Source organism: Nomascus leucogenys, chromosome 3 (genome assembly GCF_006542625.1).
Source record: "Nomascus leucogenys isolate Asia chromosome 3, Asia_NLE_v1, whole genome shotgun sequence".
In the NCBI taxonomy this organism is placed as follows: domain Eukaryota; kingdom Metazoa; phylum Chordata; class Mammalia; order Primates; family Hylobatidae; genus Nomascus; species Nomascus leucogenys.
The window spans coordinates 133,881,067-133,900,364 of NC_044383.1; positions in this window are offsets into that span (position 1 = coordinate 133,881,067).

Below are 19,298 nucleotides of genomic sequence, written 5' to 3' on the forward strand. Positions count from 1 at the left end.
ACACTATAGAGGGGACAGCTTTACTTTGTATAGTTATCAAAATATGTACAAAGGCCTAATTAATTGGCATAAAATAGGTAAAATAATAATTTTCCATGAAGTTTACAGCAAAGAACTTTATGGATACCACTGCCCTTACAGGCAAGCCCCAAAGCCAAATACCTTTACCGTCACCTTTGAAGTCTAGAGATAGCTTTTTTTTTTTTTTTTTTTTTTTGAGACGGAGTCTCGCACTGTCGCCCAGGCTGGAGTGCAGTGGCACATTCTTGGCTCACTGCAAGCTCCGCCTGCCGGGTTCATGCCATTCTCCTGCCTCAGCCCCCCAAGTAGCTGGGACTACAGGCGCCCACCAGTACGCCCGGCTAATTTTTGTATTGTTAGTAGAGACGGGGTTTCACCGTGTTAGCCAGGATGGTCTCGATTTCCTGACCTCGTGATCCGCCCACGTCGGCCTCCCAAAGTGCTGGGATTACAGGCGTGAGCCACCGCGCCCGGCCGAGATAGCTTATTCTTATCTATCCCTTCCTCAGGTTCTGTCCCTGGTCTGATTGTTGCCTCATTGCTTGTCAGAATATCATCATATATGCCTAGGGAAAACTTTTCACTCAGGGTGCTCTCAGAGGCATTTTTGTGGCTGCCAGCTAATGAAACAGTGGTACTTTTAGCAGAATTTGGAGGTGAACTTGCCTTGGTTGTAACTAACCAATTGTAATCAAGTTGTGGAGGGGATCTGTAACCCCCTATTTGCCTCTGATCATGGTGGTTTAGCATACAAGATATTTCCTAAATGAACCCGATCGCTGTTGCCTGCTCATATTGCCATTGGTCAGTTAGCAGCACTTTGTTAATAGACCAGATTAAAATTTGCAGTCCACTCCCATAAGTGCTAGTATAGTTCTTGGGCCTTCTTCAAATATTGCTTTCTGTTTTCATGCATCTTCTTAGGTTGCTCTGTTTGACACTTTTGGTAGGACTTGTTTAATTTGGGCTTTATTATTCTGTCCTCTTTGAGCAATTTATTATATTAGTTTAGGGCCACCGGAGGCACCTGATCCTCCCCTAGTTGATTTATGAGGTCCTTAGATATTGTACACTTGGATAATGCTTCAGAAGTAATTAAGCAAAATGTGGCTTTGGCCGTTGGAGGTAATCAATTCTCAAAAATGATAAAGTGCTTATAATGTACAGTTGATGATAGATGCTTGATTGGGTGGCCTAGAGAAACAATCACCCATCAGCTCTTCTGCTCACCCACTAAGTCGCCCCATCAGGCCTTAGAAATATTTAAGCGTAAGTGAGAACTCTACTCATTCCATCTGGTAAATTGGTCAGAAGCTGTGGCTTGGTGAATTCACTTCTCATGCTTAACAAGGAAAACAAGCACAAGTCTTTCCTCTGTAGTTCATTGATTCAATAAGTAAATATTCAGTGCCTACCATGTGCCACGCACTATTCTTTGGGAATACAGCCGTGAACCATGGAGTCAAAAGTCCCTCTTGGGATTTGCATTCTGGATGGAAAAAAGACGACACCATAAATAAGTACAATATTAGTATGTAGATATATGTTAAGAAGGAAAAAGAAAAGCAGGGAAGACAAACCTCAAAGAGGGAGTTTCTGTTTTTCACTAGGGGCCAGGGAGGACCTCACTATGAAGATGACTTGGGAGCAAAGACCTTTGTGTTTTGGGAATTGTGCAGTGAAGCAATGTTTACTACCTTCGGAGATGGGCATTCCTGCAGATGTGCTTCCATGTCCCCGAGTGGAGCCTCCCTTTGTGCACTAATCTACTGCCTGAGCCAAAAGCATAGGGGGATGTGATTTACTATATAGCCTGTCACCACTCTTGTCCTAGTTAGGGCTGAATTTTCTGGCTTATTTTCTACCTAGATCTGAAGCATCTGGCCATGCCTACCATAGGAAACAATTGAAAGAAGAAAGGCAAACAAAACAAATTCGTTTCAAATGACATCATGTGGCTTACAGAGAGATAAGAGTGTGTCCAGCATAGCCCTGTTAAATACTGATGTCTGCTGATTTAGGAAAAGCTCCTTGTAGGGAAAGATAGAATAGAGATGATGAGACTTTGTTGGCTTTCCTTTATAAGTTGACACATGAGTAGGCAAAACATTAGTGGCTAAAAGATAAAACAATTATCCAGTTTTGAGATAAACTTTGTAAATATTCATTTACCTTTGGGTTTCACTAATTGCTGTCCAACGAGAGAACCCAGGGTGATAAGTAATCAATAACACAACACACTTAAAAGCATTTTCTTCATTAGGTTGCATGTAAATCCCAGTGTACAGTTCTTATTCTGTTTTTTGGGTTTTTTGTTTGTTGGTTTGTTTTTGTTTTTAGTTTCCTCACCAAACTGCTAAAAATTTCTCTCTGGCATCCACTTACTGGAATTTAGGACAATTACATGAGCATAGGTCAGATAATAACTTGTGTCTGTCCACATTTAAATACAATAGATGTTACTTATCAGGCACCAAATAAGAAAGTCAGTTTTCTATTATGCAAATTAACTATCAAACTTGTTTTAAAATATTTAACCTAGTACATTTAATGTACTAGGGCTGCCATAACAAAATGCCAGAGATTGGGTGGCTTAAGACAGCTGAAATTTATCATCCCACAGTTTAGGATTCTAGAAGTCTGAAATCAAGTTGCCAGCAGGGCCTTGCTCTCTCTCTCTCAAGGCTCCAGAGGAGGATCCCTTCTTGCTTTCTTGGTTGCTGGAAACCCTTGGCTTTCTTTGGCTTATAGATGCATCACTCTAATCTCCGCATGGACTGTCACGTGGCATTCTCCCTACGTGTTCCGTTTGTCTTCTCTTTTATAAAGACACCAGTGATATTGGACTAAGGTCCGCCCTAATCCCATAAAACTTCGTTTGAACTACATCTGCAGAGACCCTATTTCCAAATAAGATCACATTCACAGGTGGGAGTGGTATTTAGGACTTTGACATATCTTTTCTAGGAACATAATTCCACCCATAACAACTAATATCTTAGTGACTCCATTGCACGTTTTTAAACAGGTCAAATATTTTAAGCCACTCATTTATTGATATTCATGAAGATGATTCTTTACTTTGAAATCCTTGGAATTTGAATAAAATCCACCTGTGCATCTTTGAACAGTAAAGATTTCACTAGTTACCAGCAAGAGCCTTAGGAGCTATCATTCCTCAGGCTGATCACATCCCCACATGCACATTGGATGAATTGGAAAAGAAGTTGGCAGGCTAGATACGAGAAGCTTGACCTAATATCTGCTTCTAATAGGAACACAAGAATTAAGAGGATGACAAGATAGCTTTCTTCCATAAAACTATGTTCTGTGTTTTGTTAGATTGTTTTGTCAGCTTGTTTTGTCAAAACCTTACTTATGACTTTTTTTCTATGAATGGGTTCCATAGGAATATGTAATTTCAAGATGGAAAGAAAATGAATCATTTGAATCAACTGAGTCATATTTTTCCTTCTCCGTATACAACAATAATGAAGAGATAACAGGAATACGTGGATATTTGAACTGTAGAACACGTATGTATAGTGATGTAAAAGCTAAGATTTCCCTTGCCATAGTGGCTCAACAGCTGCAAAAGTAAAGCAGAAATTAAGTCACTGGCCTTCCCCACTGACAGGATGAATCACATCTGTAGTGGGTCTTTTCAGCTCCAACGATTGGCAGTTGATGGTGCACGCAGAAAGCCCTTTCTCCATTTCTGCAGCTCACTGTGATTATTTCTCTTTTTTTTTCTTTTTTTTTTTTTTTGAGATGGAGTCTCGCTCTGTCACTCAGGCTGGAGTGCAATGGCGTGATCTTGGCTCATTGCAACCTCCACCTCCCAGGTTCAAGCAATTATCCTGCCTCAGCCTCCCCAGTAGCTGGGATTACAGGCGCCCACTACCCTGCACGGCTAATTTTTTGTATTTTTGGTAGAGACAGGGTTTCACCATATTCGCCAGGCTAGTCTTGAACTCCTGACCTCAAGTGATCCGTCCACCTTGGCCTCCCAAAGTGCTGGGATTATAGACGTGAGCCACCGCTGGGATTTGGGCGTGAGCCACCAAGCCCGGCCCACTGTGATTATTTCTAAAGGTCACCTGGCCAGTCAGAACCTCAGCTTTCCCTCCATCACAGCCCAAGATACCTGCCCGCACTTACAGTCTAGGTTTCTATGTAGAAAAGACAAACTCATTTTCATTAGCTCTCAATTTGAACCTGATGCTCAGGGCCCAGGAATGCTTATTCTGTGATCAGATTTCTTTAAAACCATCAAAAGGAAATGTAGGTTTCTGTTGGACTGGGAAGGATTTCTGCTGGTCCCTCCCTCGGGTCCACTTCCATACCCTGAGACCCATCCTTAAAGCCCAAGGGAAAATATGCCAAAAGAAAGCCCAAGAAGTAGAATCTCTGAGGGGATGCCCCTCATGTGAACTTGGGACAGATACTCCTTTCTGGCTCTGTGACAGCAGCTGTTATTCTGTGACAATGAGGTGAGAGCAGCCCAGCTGAGCATAGCGCCTTGCACATAAATAGATACATTTCCATGCTTCCTGGTGGACATGACAGCTCAGAAATGGGGAGGTCCAGTTTTGGGCCAGAAAGCATCCTCACTAAGAATGTTCTGAGGCTGTCCTTTGGCCTCCTGAGTTTTTACCTTCCTTTATTTAAAAATTGAGCAGATAAGTCCATTCAAAGCCACCATACGCGATTGACACATCAGATAAGAGATGGGATTTGTTTATTGTTTAGTTTTTTAAAAAATAGATAATTATTCTTATGGTTATCTAAATGCTCTGGAAATCAGGTTGAGTGTTGCAAGGAGGCTCTTGTTGCCTTTCTCCCTTGAGAATATGTTTCTAATGCCTGTCATCTGTGGTGGAAAACTTAACTCATACGGCTGTTCCCTCACTGGACTTCAATACTGCCTGGAAATCCTATCCGTTGACAGTTTCTAAGCCAAAGCTCTCTAGAATTTATCAGTTCTCTTGATTGAGGCTGGTTCTGCTTTATATATTTTATTTCTTCAGGCTTCTAAAACTGCATGCCTACTACCAAGATGAAAAGACCCTGTAGGGGATGTGGAGCTCCACGCACCCCCTCTGCTCTCTAGGATGAACCCTGGCAGCCTCCGGATATTTCACTTGCACCCCAGGAACTGGGAGGGATTTTGAAAGGCCAGATGTGAGGGAAGAGCAGTTGCTCGTTATTTACAACTTGTTTCCTGGTATCAAATAGTGTAACAAATTTACCCTAAAATAAGTATAGCACTTTTATGTTATCAAATAGAGCTCACGTGATAGTACATGACTGTTAAACAATTTTGTGGTCAGCAAAATTCATAACTCCCTCTTCTTGTCACTTCTAAGAATAGCCTCTTTAAGATCTCAAATGTGAAATTGTCTGATTTTGCATTTTAACCTAAATGTGGTATATGTTCTCTAGAAAGGAGTTTTTTTTTGTGGTCAGCTTTTAGTCTGAGTCTAAAGAAAATTATCAATATAGAAACTGCCCATTGTACTGAATGTGTTTGACTGTTAGTCTTAGCTTCCAAGAGTATTTCCAAAAGCACAATAAATGTAGGCTGGGGAATCACAGCAAGGGGTACAGAGGAGGGAATGAGAGGTCACAGCAGGTTCCAACATATTTTTAAATGATTTCCCCTTACAAATTGATCTTATTTACAAGCATTTGGAGGAAGAAATCATTCACTTGTCCGGATCCTTGTCATAGGTAAAGGGTCATAATTTCAGAAGCGATATTTCTTGACATACTGGAAAGTAAATTCAGAGACTGGGCGTCTTTACAATTTTGCTGCATTCTCCAAACTCACATTGGGGACTTAGAGGTCTAAGTTTACACAGGCCCTCAGGAATATCTTTTTAGAATTGAGTAACACCGGTAAAGAAGACTGGCAGGGGAGACTGGGCTACCCTAAAGGAAACCCCTCTCTGGTGTATTATAACTGTGCCCCGATTTATAATATGAGACATGACTCTTCACCAACTAGAAATCATAACAGAAGTTTCAAAACACCTTCCTGCCTCTCATTATGATGTGAAGTTAAAAGATTTTGTTATCTACTATAAAAGCCACTGAAGCAAAAACTTAAGTAGAAGGTTGTTTATCAGATAGTTGTGAAATGGAGTTAACGATTAAGCTGGGTAACATCTCCCCCAACCCCATTTTCTCCCCTTTTGTCTCTTATGGCATTTTTTTCAGGCAGACATTTATAGGTAACATCCATGTCATCGTTTCAAATAGGACCCAAGGTCTGACCTTTCACGACGAACCTGACATCATAGTTTCTTGGTGTCCATCCCCCACCAGTCTTTAGGTTTTGTCTGTCACTCAAACACTGGCCCTTTGGAAGGTAGAAAAGTAGCCAGTTGTTTCTTTTCATCATTTCACTTTGATTTCTTTCCACTCTTTTTGTTTGTTTGTTTTTGTTTTTGTTTTGTTTTTGAGACAGAGTCTTGCTCTGTTGCCCAGTCTGGAGTCCAGTGGCACAAGCTCGGCTCACTGCAACCTCTGCCTCGCAGGTTCAAGTGAATCTCCTGCCTCAGCGTCCTGAGTAGCTGGGATTACAGGCACACGCCACCACACCTGGCTAATTTTTGTATTTTTAGTAGAGACGGGGTTTCACCATGTTGGCCAGGCTGGTCTCAAACTCCTGACCTCATGATCAACCCGCTTCGGTTTGATCATGTAACTCCCAAAGTGCTGGGATTACAAGCATGAGCCACCACGTCCGGCTGGAGAGGTTTGCCACCAAGCAGCATAAACATCATCTTCACCTATGTGTGTGGAGTAATTTAAATTTTCCCACCCTAGGAAATGTTCTGTTTGTGTTTTATGCTGAGGGACCTGGCTAAAAATGTCGGTTTCACTGTTTGAGAATTCTTAAGAGAAAGTGTCAGCCTCTAAGTGTACTTAAAGTGGATGTAATTAGGTTTCACAAATCTTTTCCTATTTTCCTTTAAGAATATTCTGAACATAAAAAAATGATTTGGTCAATAAATAAATGCTGTTGGTGAACCGACCATCTTGTGCTTCATCTCTGAGCGGTGCTCCACACAGTAACACCCCAGAAAGGTGTTAGAAATGAGATGTCCTTTACAGGCAGCATTTGGGGGAGATCACAGAATACCATATTAGCTTCATAGACGCCAGGAAGGAAAGGAGCAATGCCAGACCTTTTACAAAACCTATTAAATCAGAGACCTGCGAAGGAATCTTGTGATAGACAAGAACCTACAGTCACCTTTATTTAATTATTTGTTGTGGTGTGTGAATATAAGCCTTCATGTTTTTAGTTTTTCAGGTTATATCATTTTTATAAAACAAGCTCAAAGGGTCCTAGAGAGAAAGATGGTTACTTTCTGAACCTTATGATATCCCACATATGTCTGTCATGATATTTGATGCCTCCTAATCATAAGGTCCTCTGTGCTAAGTATCATTGTCTGTGCCCTATAGCTGGTAGTGTATAGTAAATAAACACACACTTCCAGTTTAAAACATTCTGGAGCCAAAAAGTTGAAAATAGGCTTCACCTATGTAAGTGAAACCTGCAAGATTTGCAAGATTCTGCAAAAATTCTTCCAGTGCCTTTACTATGCTAATGTGTATCAAAAACCTCCATTAGGGGAGTAAAATATATTGCTTCCCAAACTTATTTCACCTAACTTATTTCTTTTCTTCTGGGCATCTATTGAGGCCAGTGTTCCATGAATCATATTCCTTCTTACTTTAGAGTGAACTGATGAGAATCAGTGGCAGGTATGTCAAGACTTATTCACACAGAGTGTTGGGTTTCACCATATATGATAGACACAGACTCTGACGTGTGTGTGTGCGTGCGTGTATGTACATGTAGGTATATAAGTGTGTATGTACATGTGGGTGTGTGTGGGTGTGTGCGTGCGCGTGTGCTGACACCTAATATGTTTTGAGTAAAAAATCCATTTTACACAGGTAAATAACTGGTTATTTGGAGCAGAAAATGCATTTATGCCAATTAATAACCTATTTAGGAAGAAAATATATTTTTCAAAGCATATTTGAATAATAGGCACAATATAATAAATTTTAAAGCTTTTCCAACTGGCTTCTACTTCTGGTTTTTGATTAAAATACACACTTGAAACTTTTATGTTTTTAATAGCACTAAATTAAAAGAATCAGGTTTTCATTTATACAATTATTTTTAACATTAATTTTTAAAATAATCATTGTATCTTAGTGAGCTGGAATTTTTTTTCCCGATAAACTACTTCCAAGAATGCAGAAATATCAGGGTGTGTATCATACACCTCCAACCAGACATGCACATGGACACATTTATCTTTTTTGATCAATTTATAACTTGTCCACTGCTGAGCAGAAATCTTAGGGAGTAGATTGGAACTAGTTTCTTGAATTGCCATTGCTGAGGAGTTTGAAGCTTAATTACATGGGAAGGATACATTTCCTTTGTTTTACACCAACAGTACATGTGGTTTTGATGAGGAATAAGCATTCCCTCAAGGAAGACAGGTCAGACGCCAAGACTACTAGAAAGTGCTCACAACGTAATGAAAAGTGGGACAGTAAAGATACTAAACTCTAGGAGGAAAGATCCTATTATATAATGGTGCATAGGAAAAAAATGAAAGTACGCCAAAATGCCAATAAGATCATCATTGGTTGATGGATTTATGGGCAGTTTTTAATTATCCTCTGTATACTTTTCCTTATATTCCAAATTTTTACAATGAGCTATGGTTACTCAGAAAACAAATGTTATGAAAAAATACTTAGCTCTCTCTTTTACCCACTCAATTTCACTACCCTCTTCCTGCAACCTGGTAAAATAGTCAATAAGCCCACTGTATATAACTAGAGGTACTTTTATACTTCTGCATGGTGTAGATTCTGGCTAAAATCATTTTAAAAGAATACCAAATACATCGTAGACACAAAAACAGAGAGAAGCGCACAGTAGCATTTTATCCATGTGATTCTGTTGGGCTTATTTCCTATAAAAGCATATGACTTGAAATTTTGTTAATATATATTGTTCATACAGAGCTGTTAAAGAAGAAATTGAGTTATTTTCCAGTGTGAGAAAGTCTGTATGAGAAGGAAAGTTACATGGACAAAATGCTAAATAGCAACAATTTTATGAATGCTAAGATCCAAGCTAGGAAAAGGAAAATTTTCCGAATATTAATCTCTCTATCCAGATAAGAGTGAACTATAATTTACAAACACACTGCTGTTGGCCTGGTGACAGTAAAAACACTTTGCTAAATATTTCTTCCCTATATATATGATATGTCTGGCCCATGCTACTGTTATATATCTAATTCACTCTTATTTACTTTCTCACAATTGTGGGACAATTAACCATACTATAGCATACTTAGTCAAAAAGGTTTTTTTTTGTTTTTTTTTTTTTTTTTTGCTTAACACTGATAGTGTTTTTATATTTTATACTCTAAAATATAGCCACCTGTGAATATATGGAGAGAGAAAGGTATCTTCAGACTTGCTGAAAAATCAGAAAATTTCCTGTGAAACCTTGTGGAAAGATTTTTTTCTTAAGCTTTAGAAATAATATGTAAAATGCCTTTTAAAGAAGTTCATGATAAGGGCAGTTCATTTGTGATGGGAGGGAATGATTTCCATTTTTGAAAAGAAAAAAAATTAAGTCTTCCCCTGGCTGACCCTGCGTCTCCCCTCTCCCAACCACTTTATATCATGTGATGCAATCAGCAGAGGCTGAGGGGTCTCTTCTTCTATTGCCTATTGATTTATTTTAATAGTGTCATAGAGATTACAGCTGTAGTGTGCACATTAAGTGGCTAAGGCCAAAGGAGGATTGGTCCTTCTAGTTGGCTTTTAAGTTTAGGTTTAAATGACCTCAGTATTGGACTTCCATCAGCTTTGCTAAGATTCAGCCCCAGGAGGTCAAGTCCCAATAGTCAGCTTAAAAAATTGGTGGCTGAATATATTGTGTCTCCCTTATTGCTAAAACAAACAAACAAAAAAATTCTATTTCCTCTGGGGTGTTCTCATCTTGAAAACAGAAGCCTAGAATAAGAATGTTTTAAAAAGATTCTCCACTATTACCAATGTGTTTAATATTAAAAATTTACTTATCCTTATTGCATAATTCTTTATGTTGCAAGAGGGTTGGAGGGAATGTGAATTATATACTTTTTACAAGATGTTGACTAAAGCTAGAAATATCATTAGAAAACTTATTTTGGAACAGATTGATTTCCCTTTACAACTATTCAAAGCTGAAAGATTATTGAGCAGATGCAGGTAAATGTGCAGGGAAAATTCCTTTTACCAAAGCATGCTCATGAGTTCTTTTCGATGGCTTCTTGGGTTATATAAATTTAGTTTGAGGTCATTACATGGATAATTTGTTACTAAGTAAAGTAGTTTGTCAGGTTACGAGACATTAATCTTCCAATAGGTCTTTAATTAGGACAGATGCACTAAATAATTCATAGCAAGACTTGGCCTGGAAACATTTATAATACTCAATTATACCATTTTACAGGCAATGGCAAATTGTTTTTGTGTAGTCTGGAAATTGTGGGACTTAATTAATTACCTTCAATGTTTTAGACATCTGCTCTGCACTCTTTTAAATGCATTAAATTGGCAACTCATGAAATGTTAAAAATAGAGTTCAAATTCCCCAGATGGCAAAGGGTGAAGATCAACTATGACAGAAAAGAAAAAGCCCCTCTGTGGTGTACTGGAAATATGAAACCAAATTACATATCCAGTAACATTTGGCTTAGAAGGCTCTCAAGTGTGTGACAATTATTTTTAAAAGAATGAGAAATTTTCATGGTTTTAAAAAGCATTTAACTTGCCATTAAATACACTTCCTCCCTGGTTTCCTGAGATAGGCTGCAGTAAACAAACTGGGAAACCAGGCAGTGTGCAGATATAAAACACATATCAATCTCTGTCATGTAAACACCTCTGAGTGAAATTTATTTCTGCACAAATAACTTTGCCCCTATAAGTTGTACCAAAGACGTGACCAAAAATAAGTACTCTAGAAGTATTTGCAGAGGCATTTTTATGTCATAGATCATAAATGATGGAAAGGGGAATTAAGAGTTTATTCCATTTGTAATTAGATCACAGAAAACAGATGGTGATGGCTTTGCACTGGGTAGGAGGATGTGACCATTTAAGTAAACAAAAGGAAAAGAGATGTTCGTTTCATTTTTCATCCTAGAAATTCATCTGAGAAAGATGTTATAAGGGTCCTTTGATTAAGAATAATATGTGAATCAATTACAAAGGATCTAAACACATTCTGAAAGCTCTAAATGAGGCATGAGTTTGCAGATGAAGGGGTCCCCTCTGATTGTGATAACTGATGCTGTGGCCCTTGGAGTCCAGATATCTGCAGCTTTCTGAAGGGCATTTCTCTCAAGGTTGTGCAGTGTCCCCAGAGGGCTTGGGAGATGTTTTCTTCAAATGGGCATAGATTTCAGGTCCTGCCTCCAAAGCAGTTATGCTGGGTCAACATGTGGGCTCACATGGAGACAGAAGTGTTTCCTACTTGAGTAGAATGGAATGGGGAAAAATGGAATTGACTGTCAACATGCTCAGTGAGTGGACAGGGCTTTGTGGCCAAATCTCTTAGATAATATAGATGAACGCTGTCTAGCAGAAATCCAGTGCAAGCCACATGTGGGATTTAAAGTTTTCTTGGAGTCACAGTTTAAAAAGTAAAAAGAAACAGATGCAATTAACTTCAATAACATGTGTTTTATCATCTCCACTTGTAATCAATATAAGAATTATTATTATTATCATTTTGAGACAGGGTCTCACTCTTTTTCCCAAGCTGGAGTGTAGTGGTGCGATCAACGCTTATTGCAGCCTTGACCTCCCAGGCTCAAGGGATCCTCCCACTTCAGACTCCTGAGTAGTTGGGACCACAGGTGCTCACCACTACAACCAGCTAACTTTTTGTTTGTTTGTTTGTTTTAGAGATGGGGTCTCCTTGTATTGCACAAGCTGGTCTTGAACTCCTGGGCTCAAGTGATCCTCCCACCTCAGCGTCCCAAGTGTTGGGATTATAGATGTGAGCCACCACGCCCGGCCAATATAAGAATTACTAATGGGATTTTTTCCATTCTTTCTTAAAGTAGTAAGTCAGCAAAATCTCATGTATATTTCATATGCATAGCACATCTCAAGACTATTGAGCCACCTTTCAAGGGCTCCATAGCTCACTGTGGCTAGTGACTACCATACCAGACAGTGCATCTCTAGGTAATGAATGGGATAGCAAGGTAACACAAACCTCCAGGGTATGCATCTAGCATGGTGCTGGGAAGAAACGAAATAGGTGCTCATTATAAAGGCCGGAAGAATCCTTCCCACCTGTCAAGCATGAGCTTAGTATTCTCAGAGGCCTTCCCTCCATCCCCATTCCCTGCCTCCAAGACAGAAGGTTGCTCTTTTCTATGCCACAGAAGGCACTCTATTTTCCCTACATCCCCTTTGGTGTGTGTATATATATGTATGTAGGTATATATTGCTATTAATATGGCGTCATAATTATGTCTTTACAATATTCTCTTTAGCAAATTTTAAGCATCTTGAGGACAGAGTTGGTGCCTTATTCATAACAATTTCCTGACACACAAGGGGGTGTTCCATAAATATTTGTTAACTTGAATAAAAAAATTCAATCAGCAATTCAGATGAGGGAAGAATGCCAGACTGCACATATCAAGACAGGGCAGAAATGAGGGAGAGGAAATCTGGAGGTGAGGGGAGAGGGGGCAGGAAGTGGGGGAGGGAGAAGGAGAAAGAAAAGAAAGAGAAGAAAAGAAAAGAAACAAGAAAAAAGGGAAGAGGGAAGGGAAGGGGAGGGAGGAGGAGGGGAGGGGAGGGAGGAGGAGGGGAGGGGAGGGAGGAGGAGGGGAGGGGAGGGAGGAAGGAAGGAAGGAAGGAAGGAAGGAAGGAAAACTTTGAAGGACATAGCTCATCCAGACTTATGAACTAGCATTTCCCAGAATTTTTCCACTGGATTACTCTGCTTTTGAGGATAAAGTCCACATTTGTAAAACAGGGGCAATATATGGTTTGGGATTAGGGGTAGCTTTGGAAATACTTGTGCATATGCTTGCTTGCCAGCCATAGTGAAGTTTGTAAAGGAAGCCTTTGATTCTGTTGTTTTGGTATAATTACTTCCTTCATTAGAAAACAAAACAATAAGACCCTTGTACACATTCTGGAGTGTTTTCCCTAGATCAAGTCACCATTAATACAAACCTAATCTAAATATTTTTGGCAGTGTTAAGATAATTTAATTAGAAATATGTTTCTTAACAGGATCTTTTTTTTTTTTTACTTTAACAGAGTGTAAAGCATACACAAATAAACTAATATTCTAGAGTTACATATGACTTAAATTTTTTTCTTTAATTACTAATATCAAAAGGGATACATTTAGGCTTAAGAATAGAATGAAAGGCCGGGCACAGTGGCTCACGCCTGTAATCCCAGCACTTTGGGAGGCCGAGGCGGGCAGATCACGAGGTCAGGAGATCGAGACCATGTTGGCTAACATGATGAAACCCCGTCTCTACTAAAAATACAAAAAATAGCCGAGCATGGTGGTGGGCACCTGTAGTCCCAGCTACTCAGGAGGCTGAGGCAGGAGAATGGCGTGCGGGAGTCAGTGCTTGCAGGGAGCCGAGATCGCGCCACTGCACTCCAGCCTGAGCAACAGGCTTACAAAAAAGAATGGAACTAAAAACTATACAAATTTACCACTGCACCTCTCTAGCTTTGATGTTATTAGACAGCTGTTTAAGGTTCATTTTCCCACTGAAACGAAAAAAAAAAAAAAATACAGGACAAGACAAATCTCTAAAATGTAATCTCATTTTAAAGATAACCAGGCAGAGCCTCAAAATAAAAGAAGTAAAGGAAGGAGAGATACAAAGGTGAGAAAAGTTAGGAAATTTTATTTGTCCTTCACTTTCAGTTTATCTGAATAGCAAAATTAACAATATCATTCCAGTTTCCTCCTTGGGCACCAGCAACATCTTATTGCTTATTTCTAGTACTATCTAGAACCTTAAACAATTAACTTTGTCCTCCCCTTTGTCCTATTAGAGACATCAGGCAAGGCAGCAATATTAGGAGAAGGCATGTTTGATTACGCCATCTAAAAATCTGTCAGTTTTTTATACTACAAGGCTACAGTAACCAAAACAGCATGGTACTGGTACCAAAACAGAGATATAGACCAATGGAACAGAACAGAGCCTTCAGAAATAATGCCGCATATCTACAAACATCTGATCTTTGACAAACCTGACAAAAACAAGAAATGGGGAAATGATTCTGTATTTAATAAATGGTGCTGGGAAAACTGGCTAGCTATATGTAGAAAGCTGAAACTGGATCCCTTCCTTACACCTTATACAAAAATTAATTCAAGATGGATTAAAGACTTAAATGTTAGACCTAAAACCATAAAAACCCTAGAAGAAAACCTAGGCAATACCATTCACCATTCAGGACATAGGCATGGGCAAGGACTTCATGTCTAAAACAGCAAGAGCAATGGCAACAAAACCCAGAATTGACAAATGGGATCTAATTAAACTAAAGAGCTTCTGCACAGCAAAAGAAACTACCATCAGAATGAACAGGCAACCTACAGAATGGGAGAAAATTTTTTCAATCTACTCATCTGACAAAGGGCTAATATCCAGAATCTACAATGAATTCCAACAAATTTACAAGAAAAAAACAACCCCATCAAAAAGTGGGCAAAGGATATGAACAGACACTTCTCAAAAGAATATATTGATGTAGCCAAAAGACACATGAAAAAATGTTCATCACCACTGGCCATCAGAGAAATGCAAATCAAAACCACAATGAGATACCATCTCATACCAGTTAGAATGGCCATCATTAAAAAGTCAGAAAACAACAGGTGCTGGAGAGGATGTGGAGAAACAGGAACATTTTTACACTGTTGGTGGGACTGTAAACTAGTTCCACCATTGTGGAAGTCAGTGTGGTGATTCCTCAGGGATCTAGAACTAGAAATACCATTTGACCCAGCCATCCCATTACTGGGTATATACCCAAAGGATTATAAATCATGCTGCTATAAAGACACATGCACACATATGTTTATTGCGGCACTATTCACAATAGCAAAGACTTGGAACCAAGCCAAATGTCAACAATTATAGACTGGATTAAGAAAATGGGGCACATATACACCATGGAATACTATGCAGCCATAAAAAATGATGAGTTTATGTCCTTTGTAGGGACAGGGATGAAGCTGGAAACCATCATTCTCAGCAAACTATCACAAGGACAAAAAACCAAACACCACATGTTCTCACTCACAGGTGGGAATTGAACAATGAGAACACATGGACACAGGAAGGGGAACATCACACATTGGGCCCTGTTGTGGGGTGGGAGGAGGGATAGCATTTGGAGATACACCTAATGTTAAATGATGAGTTACTGGGTGCAGCAGACCAACATGGCACATGGATACATATGTAACAAACCTGCATGTTGTGCACATGTACCCTAAATCTTAAAGTATAATAAAAAATAAAAAAATAAAAAATAAATAAAAATCTGTCAGTTTTTTCCAGTTTTCTTTTAGACTTTCTTCCCCTACTGTAATTCCTCCTATGTTCCAAATTTTATTTTCATGAGGGCAACCAGTTGTTTCTAATACAGAATATTAAATCTATAACTCTTTCTTCAAGTAATTAAAGAAAGAGAAACTTAGCGTTCAGAAAAACAATAAATATATATGTAAATTTAACAGGAATCCAATGCTTCTAATTAAGAAAAGGAGAATAGTCTTATCTACTGAGAAGAATCATGAGCATTTCTCCAGTTTACAACAACTTTATTCTGATTAATAAACACATTATATTAGTATTAGTATTAGTATTAGTGGTAGTATTATTAAGACATGGTCTTGCTCTGTCACCCAGGCTGGAGTGCAGTGGCACAATCATAGCTCACACTAACCTTGACTTCCTGGGCTCAAGCAATCCTCCCACCTCAGCCTCCCAAGCAGGTAGGATTACAGGTGTGCACCACCATGCCTGGCTATTTTTTTTTTTTAGAGATGGGGTCTTGCTCTATTGTCCAGGCTGATCTAAATCTCCTAGCCTCAAGAGACCCTCCCACCTCAGCCTCCCAAAGTGTTGGGATTATAGGCATGAGCTACCTGTGCCTGGTCTATTATGTAATCATTCTAAACATGCTCTATGCCAAGCACTATTGTTAAGTGCTTTGCCTGAATTAACTAATTTGATCCTCATGGCATCCCAGTAAGGGTGGGTTATTATCCTCATTTTACAAATGAGGAAACACATCAGTGGGTTGGGTTCCTTGCCAAAGGTCACATTGCTAGGGGGAGGCAGAACCTGGATTTGAACTCATGTTTGCATCACTCCTCTATACTGCTTTTCCCTAGTGGAGTATGGAATGAGTATTCATGGGGACTGACCTGGTGCTCATGGACTTGCCCACTTCATGGTCCCTGATGGAACAGGCATGAGGAAAATCCCTTTCCCATCACCTACACTCAGTCGGAAGGCACTGTGTTCAGGCCACACTCATGATGGCTAATCAATGAGAACAAATGGATGCATCAGTAGAACCTGATGCCATATTGAAAAAAACTAACTCAAATTGGAAATTCTGCTCCCCAACAAGTCCCATAGCTCCATGAAGATAGGAAGTGTGTCCAATTTTAAAAAATTTTCCTTGGTGTTTTCTTTTTAATCAACTTCGGGGCCATCATAGTGCCTCGTACAAGTACATAATCAACAAGTGCGAACTGAATTGATCTATGCCTTGGTAGCATTGCCCTTAAAAATTGCACTCTTAAATATGATGAAAAACTAGCTGTGTACTAAAAGTGTAATTTAAGGCCGGGTGCTGTGGCTCATGCCTGTAATCCCAGCACTTTGGGAGGCTGAAGCGGGAGATTGAGACCATCCTGGCCAACATGGTGAAACCCTGTCTCTACTAAAAATACAAAAATTAGCTGGGTGTGGTGGCGCATGCCTGTAGTCCCAGCTACTCGGGAGGCTGAGGCAGGAGAATCGCTTGAACCAAGGAGGCAGAGGTTGTAGTGAGCCAAGATCGCACCACTGCACTCCAGCTTGGTGACAGAGTGAGACTCCATCTCAAAAAAAAAAAGAAAAAATGTAATTTAACAACTAGGTATATTTGTCTGGTATCTATTCTGACTATGTTGTTAGTTGATTTTTCAATAGTCTAGGGTTTAAAAAATGCATGTTGCTATTAATTGTAATGTGAGTTTTATAGAAAGAGGAAAAAGAGTAACCCAAGACATGAAAATAAAATTATTTTGAAATATTCATTTGATGTAGGAAGGTTTTCTGTGTATATATTGTACTAATACTAGTGGTACTTATTAGTTATATGGATTATTTATTAAAAGTATAAATTTTTATTAAGTGGTTCTAATTTTATAATTAGAGAAATTTTAAAGTACCTGAGTTAAAATAATGACTTATTATTTAATTTGGCTTCCTTTCCTTGTAATTAAAATATTCAGTACTTTATTTTTATCAGATTTATCTTTACTTCTTTATTCATTGAGCTAGCTACAGTGGTTTCCATGCATTGATTCTTTTAATGTCCTATATACCTTCTGGAAAGTTAGGAAGTATTTTATGATGCATCACCAATGTTATTTCAAAAACCCCAAATTAGCAGCAAACTTATACATAGGAAAAATAGAATGAGTCAGTGAATTGTTTTATATTATGTGTCTCTTGAGAACAAGTCATCAAAAGTTACAGCATTTAAAAAAATGTACCATGTATATAGGAGAAATCTGTCTCAGCTGCTGTCTGCCTTTAGTGAACATGATATTATGCTTACTTAATTGCTCAAAAAACTTTAGGCAATGCTAAGCAAGAATAGAAGGCTTTTTCCTAGGGTGAGGAAATATGCTGATTGGCTTTACTTCCTTAATTATGGCTTCACAGTTTAGGCATTACAGAAATATTACATATCTGACTCTGAAGGTCTTTACCCATTTCATATTAGATCTTAGATTTCTTCATCCCATTATTGATCTAAAATGTTTCTAGCTCTCTCGGGTAAAGGAAGAACATGCCCATGTGTTACATTAGGTAATTCCTATTATTGAAAAGCTGTGTTCAATCTAAAATGACCTTTTCTTGTATTTATTGTCAAGCTAGCTTTGCAACCCACATTAAATTGAAGCTTTTGTATGAGGACTGAGAAGCCCGTTGTTGCGTGGGCAATGACGTTCTTAGAGTGTTTGCTCAGGACAGCCGGCCCTCCGGCCAGCTGGTGGCAGGAGCTGGAGCATTTGGCCGAGTAGTCATTGCTGCTTTTTTTTAAGTCCACAGCAAAGACAGGGCATTGGGTCTGAATTTGGACTATAAAGAAAGACGGACAAGTGCTATGCAAAGAAAAAGTTCATCTGTGAACAGGGTCTCTGTGCTTTCATAATCAGAACTCACAGCATCAGTACTTTTGAAGATGTTGAACAAGAATTTTGGGAGGGGCAGCATGGAGATTTGGACTTTTCACAAAAATAAATTTGATAATCAGCATTGGTTTTACTTTAATTTTAGTGATCCTTTATGATTGTACATGTTTATAGTGAAAAATTACGTCTGTGGGATTCGGGCAGGACTTTAAAATGGCCTGATTATTATGTTGAGCTGCATTAAGAATTTTCTGGGAGGCTCACATGACTTCACTCAGAGAAAATGCCCAAATGGTAAGAGAGGAACTCTCTTAATTGCCTGTTTCCGCATGCTACTGTTTTTTTAAGCAAAGATTGTTCATTTACTTACCTTTTAAGTTTGCATTTGCACTTCCAAGTTGAATTTTAAAACCTCTTCATTTAAAATAATAATAATAGTCATTTTAAAATTCTCTCATGATTAGAAAGACAATTTCTCAAATTTTAACACTAATTCTATACTTGCCAAGTTTATTTTGGTTTACATTATATGCACTATTTTTACCCTAAGACCTTAAAAACAACCTTATTTGAGAAATGTGAATATGTGATTAGAATGCCCAGTTTTACTAAACCCAGCAGAGTTCTAGTTACTGAACATACACCAATGGCCTGTACCACTTAGAGCAATGACCAAGTAGTGGCCCCCTCTTAACTCTTTTACTGTCTGTGAGTTGCGACCTTCTTTATACCCCCA